The sequence below is a fragment of the Pyrgilauda ruficollis genome, unplaced genomic scaffold (assembly GCF_017590135.1).
Source record: "Pyrgilauda ruficollis isolate IOZ18807 unplaced genomic scaffold, ASM1759013v1 scaffold35, whole genome shotgun sequence".
Lineage (NCBI taxonomy): Eukaryota > Metazoa > Chordata > Aves > Passeriformes > Passeridae > Pyrgilauda > Pyrgilauda ruficollis.
In genome coordinates this window covers 9062849-9071030 of record NW_024524934.1, presented here as the reverse complement: position 1 = coordinate 9071030, position 8182 = coordinate 9062849, and positions in this window count along the sequence as shown.

Here is an 8182-nt window from a genome sequence, read left to right as displayed (position 1 = left end):
GTACTTGTACTGGGCACCCAAAAACTGGACCGAGTCCTCCAGGTGGCATCTCACAAGGGCAGAGTAGAGTGGACAGAATCATTTCTCTCAACCTGATACCGAAACTACCTTTGATGAAGACTGTGATTGATTTTCTGGGTTAAAAGTGCACATTGCCAGCTCATATTCATTTTTTTCACCACCAGTAGCCCCAAGTCCTTCTGTACAGGGCTGCCCTAAATCCATTCTTCCCCCAGCCTGGATTGACGCTGGGGATTGCCATGACCCGGGAGCTGGACTTTGCACTTGGGCTTGTTGAACCTCCTGAGGTTTTCATGGGCTCATTTCTCAAGCCTATCAAGGTCCCTCTGGATGGCATTCCTTCCCTCCAGCAAATCAAAAGATGAAAAGTGGTTTTTCATGCCTCAGAGATGAAAGATAATTTTGTTTGAGTTACAACCTTAAAATCAATCAGCAATATTTCTATTACATATACTTAATTGCAGCTGGGAAAACTGCATTTAAATTTACTCTCCAACAAAATAGATTTATATATTGGGAGGAGGTGGCACTTATAAGGTTATTTTGAAAGCAGAAACTTATTTTATACTAATCCATATACATAATCTGTAAACTGATCCTTTTCTTTGTTGTTGCTGGTTTTTGTTAAATGTAAAGTATATCACATTTCAACTGTACATATTGAAGGCATAAGGAAAATGTAACACATATGCACCTCTTTCCTAGAGCTAGTTTCAAGCAGGTAGATATTTCCAAAAAGATCACAAAGTTAAGAAAAGAGAAAAGCGTAAGTTTTTTTTTTTTTTAACATTTACCCCCCCCTTTAAGGAAAAAAAAAAAAAAAAAAAAAGAAAGAAGAGAGCAATTTTTCACATGCAATGACTGTATAGTAGGAAAGCTGACATTTAGCAAAGAAAAGTCCTTTCATTTGGTTTCAGTTTTTACTTCCTCACAAATACAGAGACATTCTTAAGTCAAGCCAATCAAGCAATGTTTCAGGATTTCTTAGCATGTGTAGATTGAAATCCATTCTGGATTCACATTTTTCAGCAAGAAAATGAAGATTTTCAGTGGAATTACAGTTTCAGTAGATAATCACCATACTTTCTCTCATGAGAAAATTTCCATCAAACCACCATTTTAACAACAGTTCAAGAAATATTGCTCAGTGGGAAAAGAGAGTGAGAAAACATTAAGTATGAGCTATGCAAAAGCTTTTGAGAAATGAAATGTTGTACAAAGTATATCAATACACAGTTCAAGATGAAAATATAAATAGCAACAAAAAGTGTTATGAACATTAGAGGATTCATTGTCATGAATTTTGAAAAACAAACCTTTTTCTGGAGTTCAAAAAGAGCCACAATTCAGCTAAGTAATACAGACATACACGTAACATCCGACAAACAGCTGATCCAGTAACCCTGTGGGTAAAAAAGAGAGACTGACCTAAACCTTATCTCTTTGTCTGCCTTCTACAAAGCAGAAATACACAAGGATTCCATCAAAGAAAAGTGGATTTTATTTTTCTCTCTAGATATGCTTTTTCTCTTTAGAAATTAGCAGATACTTCTCTATTTGCATATAGTTATATGGGGTTGTAAGTTTTTAAGATTTCTCCAGCAAGTGCCTTCAGATGGCGTATTTCTTTGAAGGCAAACCCAATTTCAAACAAAAACTGAACACTCCATTTCCACCCCACTGGATATTTTTAAAGAGCTTCCCTTTTTATCATCATCAAACTTAAATCCTCATGGAATTAAACTCAAAATCTGAAATACTGCTTTAAGCAGCCATTGCAAGGTACTGAAAAACAGAAACAATGAAGGATTAAGCCCACTTTACTACATCTCCAGGGCCTGAAGAAAAGGCATCTCTGCAGCTCTGTGCCAGCACTGGGCATTTTTCAGTGAAGAGCACAAGGCTGAGCACAGTCCATCAGTCCGTGCAGTGCGCATCGTCCCTACAATACACCACAGCCACCCTCACTTCCAGCACTATGGCTGGAACTGCACACTGTGGGCCTAGGCAAGCGGGCAACAGGGAGGAGGGCTGAGGCAGGATGCCTGGGGTGAAAGGGAGTCCATCATTTACCCTGGCAGCTATGGGGACAGAGATGCTGGTGGCCAAGGCATCCCATTCCCTGCAAGGGTTATTGGGGAGCTTGGGCCTCTTGCTGCTGCCCCCAGGGCATGTGGTGCAGGCTGAGGGGTGTTGGGAGCTGGAGCAGGGGGGAGGATTTTCCATCAGGCTACATGGATCCATGCACACATAAACATTATTGTAAATAGGGGGGGGGCGGGGACCAACAGCAGTGCTGCCCGGCTGTCTAATTCAGAACGTTCAGCGGTTTTTTGTGGGGTTTGCTGTGGCTTTTCTTTTCATGAAACTGACAAAATCTGGCAACAATGCACTATGTAAAAAAGTGACATTTTGACTCTAAGGAAGGAATTATTTGCAATTTGTTTTGAGCAGAAGCTTAGCTCGTGTCAGATGTGAACCTCCAGACAATCATTAGTTTAAACTGCCTGCTATGTGTTTAAAAATTTCAGTCAATTTAGAGCTGATCTGAATTGCAAATGGGATGGTAATAAGCCATTAGGGAATAACATATCTCTCTCACACACTTGCAACCCTCTGCTTTAACGGGCCTTGACTGTATTCCAATATGAAAATGCCACTTCAGTCATGCGCTTTGACAAAAACATGGAAGTGTCCAGACTTGTAGAGTGGCACTCAGGAGGAGAAGACCAGGAGTGGCCACAGGAGTGAAGGAACAGATGCAGCCCCTACAGTGAACAAGAGGCAGCAGTCAGTTTTCCACAGAACAGACAGTGTGTCTTGCTGATGGCACAGTAAAACACAGGGCTGGTATACCACTAGCACTTGGTGATTTGGATTTCTGAGGATCTGAGGCATTTTTCGTCCTCCATGAAGCCATTTTGAATGAGTGTAGGCTGTGCACTGCAGTATTGCATTTTATTTAAATGATATGCCCTGTCTCACTCCTCTGTAATGTATGGTATATCCTAAGCCTGTGGTCCTGCCCTGAACCATCCTGTATCTGTCATCTCATTGGTCCAAGTCTGATTCCACGCCCACTTCAATTCCCCTCTTAAACTGTACTAGAGAAATCAGTCGCTCTCTTAGCCTTTTTCCCTCATCTTAGCCTTTCCCCTCTCTTAGCCTTCCTCCCGTCTTGCCCCTTCCCTCCGCTAGGTTCCCCCTCCTTCCCCTTCCCCCTTTCTCCCTCAGTAGCCATGCTGTTCCCGGGGATGGGACCCCCAATAAACCCTCATCAATCAGCACCCTCAGAAGCCGTGTGGAGTCTCCTTGCCTGCTGCTGCTGCCAGCCAGCTCACAGCCCTCTGGGGACTCCTCAAAACGAACTACATCAGTGCACCACCCAAGATTTTCTAAACAAAGTTACCTGTATTTCCTCAAAACTGGCTGCCTAACAACCTCTGGTGTTCAATGAGTGAAAAGATATATTTTTTTAATTCTTGATCTTTCAGTTCTGTCTTTCAGTTCAAGACAGAACTTTGCAATACACAAATCCATTGATTAAGAAATCTGCACAATTAAAAATGAGTAAATATCATACCGTAAATGATAGCATTTAATAAACAATACTGAAGTAATTAAATAAATTAATATACTATCCAAATTATTTTTTCCTACCAAAGAACATCTTAAATCACCTATTGATGTTTTGTGTGTTTCATAGGTAGAAAAACTGTCTTTCACAGCCTTATAGCCACTCTTGTGTAGCTATATTTTTTTTTACACTACTTCCCAAAACCACATATGAAACTCATTATTTTGTGGTTTCTTGAGTCTGCAGTTGAGGCTGGCTCCATGTCCCACAATATCAGCTGATAAGCAAACTACTCTCTACATTCAAGCAGATTCCCATGCAGGAATAATGAAGGGATAAATGCAGCTCTGATCTGCGTCTGTAGAAGTTGAATGCTGGCATCTCAGTATCAACCAGACCAATAGATGTTCCCACATCACAGGATATTGTTGCAGCCCTAGAGATGAAGAGTTTCCAAATAGAATTCTGGGACTCCGTTGGCTGCCTGAAGCTACATGACTAAATACAGGTCCTGGAGACTTCCTTTCTAGAAAAGCTCTTTGTTGAGTGGGGACTAACCTGGCACAACCTGGCACAACTGGCCACAGAGACTCTGCAGAGTCTCATCTCTCAGGAGGTCCAGCTGCCACAAACACCATGGTGTTAGCACACTCGCTGGACTGGGTTTCTGCAGACCATGCCTTCATTCTCAGGAGAGCATTAAAGTGGATATTCCATTGATTCCCTTACAGCGCATCCACTGAATCCCCTCTGCTTTTCAGAGATGACACCTTAAAATTGATGGCTGCAGGTGAATGTGGATATTACACTGTATCACAGCTTTTCTAGAAGGTTCATGTCAGCTCTCTCCAGGTAGCAATATGCTGGAAAGGGAATTGTTTGCACAGTGCCTTTATGGAACTGCCACGCAGTGGGAAATAAATGGCCATGGACAAATAGGTCAGTGTTAGAGTGCTGAGCCAGAGACTTTAAATAAGTAGGAGGAATCCAAGAAAGGGAACTACAACTCAGGTAAAACTGTGAGTGCAGATGAAGAGTACAGAAGCTTGATTAACCAGCTTCCCACACAGGACTGGAAAAAGCCTCTCTGTCTGAGTCTCTCTGACTCAAACTGTACTTGCTAGAACACATCTGAACCAACCATAACATGGCCTAATTCTATTGACAGAGTCTTCCAAAACTTAGTGTTTATCTATATTTATACACGTGCAGATATACTCATGTATAACTTATTGAAAAAAAATTCTATTCCACAAGTATTATAAACAAAATGACAAAAATTTAATATTAAAAATTTCATATTAGAAGTCTGGAGCAATATGAAGTTTCTGACAGGGAAAACCTGAGGTTTTGGGTTGAATCACTTCTTCAAGATAGGTACACCTAAAAATACTTGAGAATGCAAACTTTGAAGACCATTCAGCACCAGCAAAAGACTTCCAAACTCTTTGTTTCCTGGGAACACAGTAGACTAATCATGTCCCTGAAAGCCACATGAAGTAAATTAATCCTTTCCAATTATCTTTGCAAGCTATGTTTGGGATAACAATTCCCTACTTTCATATGTACACATGTGGAGCTTCCCTTCATTTTAGTGAGATAAATGACGTTTCCAATTTGGATCTTTGAAAAGGTCTGACATTCAGTATTTATTATTACAGCAAAGATTAAGAACAGTCCTACTGAACTCTAATATTTAAAGACTTAATCCTTTCAGAAGTGATATTATGGCACAGGACAATTAATATATTCCCAGAAGTATATCTTTCAAGCAAAAAATTTCCTGTGATAAATACAGCAAAGATTAAAGATGGTATTATATGTTAATTCAGATGGAAATGGAGCAGTTAAATGTTTCCAAATCTATACTCTAGCTATTACAATTTTCCCAGCATTTGCAATGTAATTAAAAAAAAAAATTAAAATCTAGTTTTTCTACTATATTTGGTTTAAGCAAGACAGCACACAGAATAAAATAGCTAGAATCTAGCAAAATATTATAAGTTTAAAATAGTATAAAATCCATTTCTTTAGTGAATTTTGGCAGTTCTGTATTTTAATGTCCTTAGATGAGGTATTCAATATTCACTTCATCAACTACTCTTGAAAAGTATGTAAATGCCAAAGTGCATGCCCTAACCTTATTTTAGTTTTCACATACAAATTGTTTAATTGCAATTAATGGGATCTTGTATATACAAATTATCCCTTGAACATACACCTGCATAATCTGGTAGTTCTAAGGTATATAAGGAAACTGTTGAGATTTAGGTGTCTTCCTCTTTTACATTTGAAAACTAAGTTCCTGTATTGAGGGTTCTTATCCTTATTTGACATGTGACACAGGCCAAAGATCTGCAGTTGTATTTACTGAACGTAAACCAACACAAACAGGGAAAGGGAAAGATATGAGCAACCAGGGAGATGTGATTTCTTGGACTTTTAAGCATGTGTATGTGTGATAGTCGTCTGCTTTTTGTGTCATATATTTGGCTATCTAAATATTACTTTTCATATGACGTAGTCCTGAGAGCATGGTAGAAATTAACACATATCAGTTATGAAAAAATAGTCATGTGAATGGAATCTGAAAGAAAAACAATTATCTCTCAGCTGCAACTGAACATGACCTAAGCACAGAGTAATATTTTGGTTTGGTTAAAATAAGAATGCTATAGGAATCAAAGGCTCACACCTGGATTTCTTCCTTGTGTGAATTCCCCTGTTGACCTCAGAAGGAGGGGTAATATGCCATAAACAACCATATTTTAATTCCCAAATAATGCCAATATAAGTGCATGACATTCATTCGTATAAAAAAATACAGAGGAGAACATCATTGGCAGTGACAGTGACCTGACTTATTTGAAAGAAGAAAGCAGGAAAGTTTTGTTCTTTGCATCCCAAACTGCCCTGTACCAGCTAACTGTGTCATAGGTTTCAGCAGCAGAGACCAGGCCACAGTCTGCTAAGTAAAAATTGGAGTAAAATAGAGTAGATGCCTCATAGGAAGAAAGCACTTTGCCAGTGCAGAACAGAGTAAAGTGGGGATCAGAATTCTTCCCTCTGAATAGGTAATATTTTTTCTCTCAGTGTTCTCTAAAGATAGCCCAAATATTTTGCAGCTCCCCTGAAGGTTCACAGCAAAGTTACAAAGAAATGTGATGTGGATGGATCCTAGGACTGGATGTATTGCCTATATGAGGTTCTGCACTGAGATTTTTCTCCATCTTGATACTCACCAGGCATTACCTTGGGATTCAACTTCTGCCACTCCGTTGGGCTGATGGCAATGAAATTAACTTGTCACAGAAGATCTAGAAAGGATTTACAGAACCATAGTGCATTCTCTCACGTAAAGCAAGCAAAGACAAAAGCAAGTTTAGGTGATATGCAAATCAAGCCTTCAAAACCCAGCCATTGTGAGTCAGCCACTGCAGATTTCTTTTATATTGAAATACATTTTAATCAAGAAGCTCCAGGTTCAAATTGTGAAAATTCAGTTCTTGACTTTAAATCTCTCTGTACAGTTGTTAATAGATACTGAAGAGGTTCCTTAAGCAGTAGTTCAAACAGCAAACATGCGTCTTCTGGAAATGTATTTGTGTGAAAATACTGGTATGCACTCATTTCATTAGAAAGGCATAATGGCCTTTTCCAAACAGAGGACACATAAAGAAAAGCACCATGCCCTGAGATTAATTCAAATTCTTCCAGAGAGGAGCAATTGCCACCACAATAGACCCAGAAGGAAAACAGAGAAATTTTGGAGGCAAAGTTCCATCTCTTACAGTGTTACTAATTTTGGAGCACCCAACTGCAGTCCATCTAAGCTGCTTCATAGTCCTGTTGCTGAACCTGCTGCAGTAGATAGAATCTGCTCCCACAAAGTTGGAGCTGAATGTGGTATTTCCTGCAAGATCTTATCTATAAACACAGACTTGCACAAATGGAAGAAATCAAGGTAGCTGCTTCCTACAGCCACCAGTCGAATGCAGGAAGGGGAAAATCTGCATAAGGATTGCCTCCTCTATGTGTATCTACAGAATTCAGTCCTGGCCTTCACTTCCCATCTTCCAAACATGGGTTTTATTCAGAGAATTAGGCATAACAGAATGCATGTGGATATGAGACATCATGTGCCTTGAGGCTAGTGGCAGAGGGAGGTGAAGGTAATGACCCCACGTAAAGTGAAGACAATGATGCACATTGTAGTCCATCTCATGCAGACACAAGCTGAGAAGTCCTGTTTCTGTGAGCACAAAAAATCCTGGACAACCTGATCATCTCCTTAAAGAAAAACAGCCCTTTCCCTGATGAAATTTATATAAAATGTTTTATTTATATAAAGTGTTCTATCCTCATTGATACAAAATAGAACATACAGTACAAAATGGACAAAAAAAACACAGAAGAACTGACTTTAAAGCCTAGCAGATCATGCTATGGTAATGTATAGAAAGGAATGCATATGATCCTGAATCACAATATTGTCAAATGACTTGTGAGAAATAGAATGTAGTGTGAAGCAGTAACCTGGTTCCTGGATTTCATTGTGGGAAGTGCTGTCCTCTCTGCTTCATT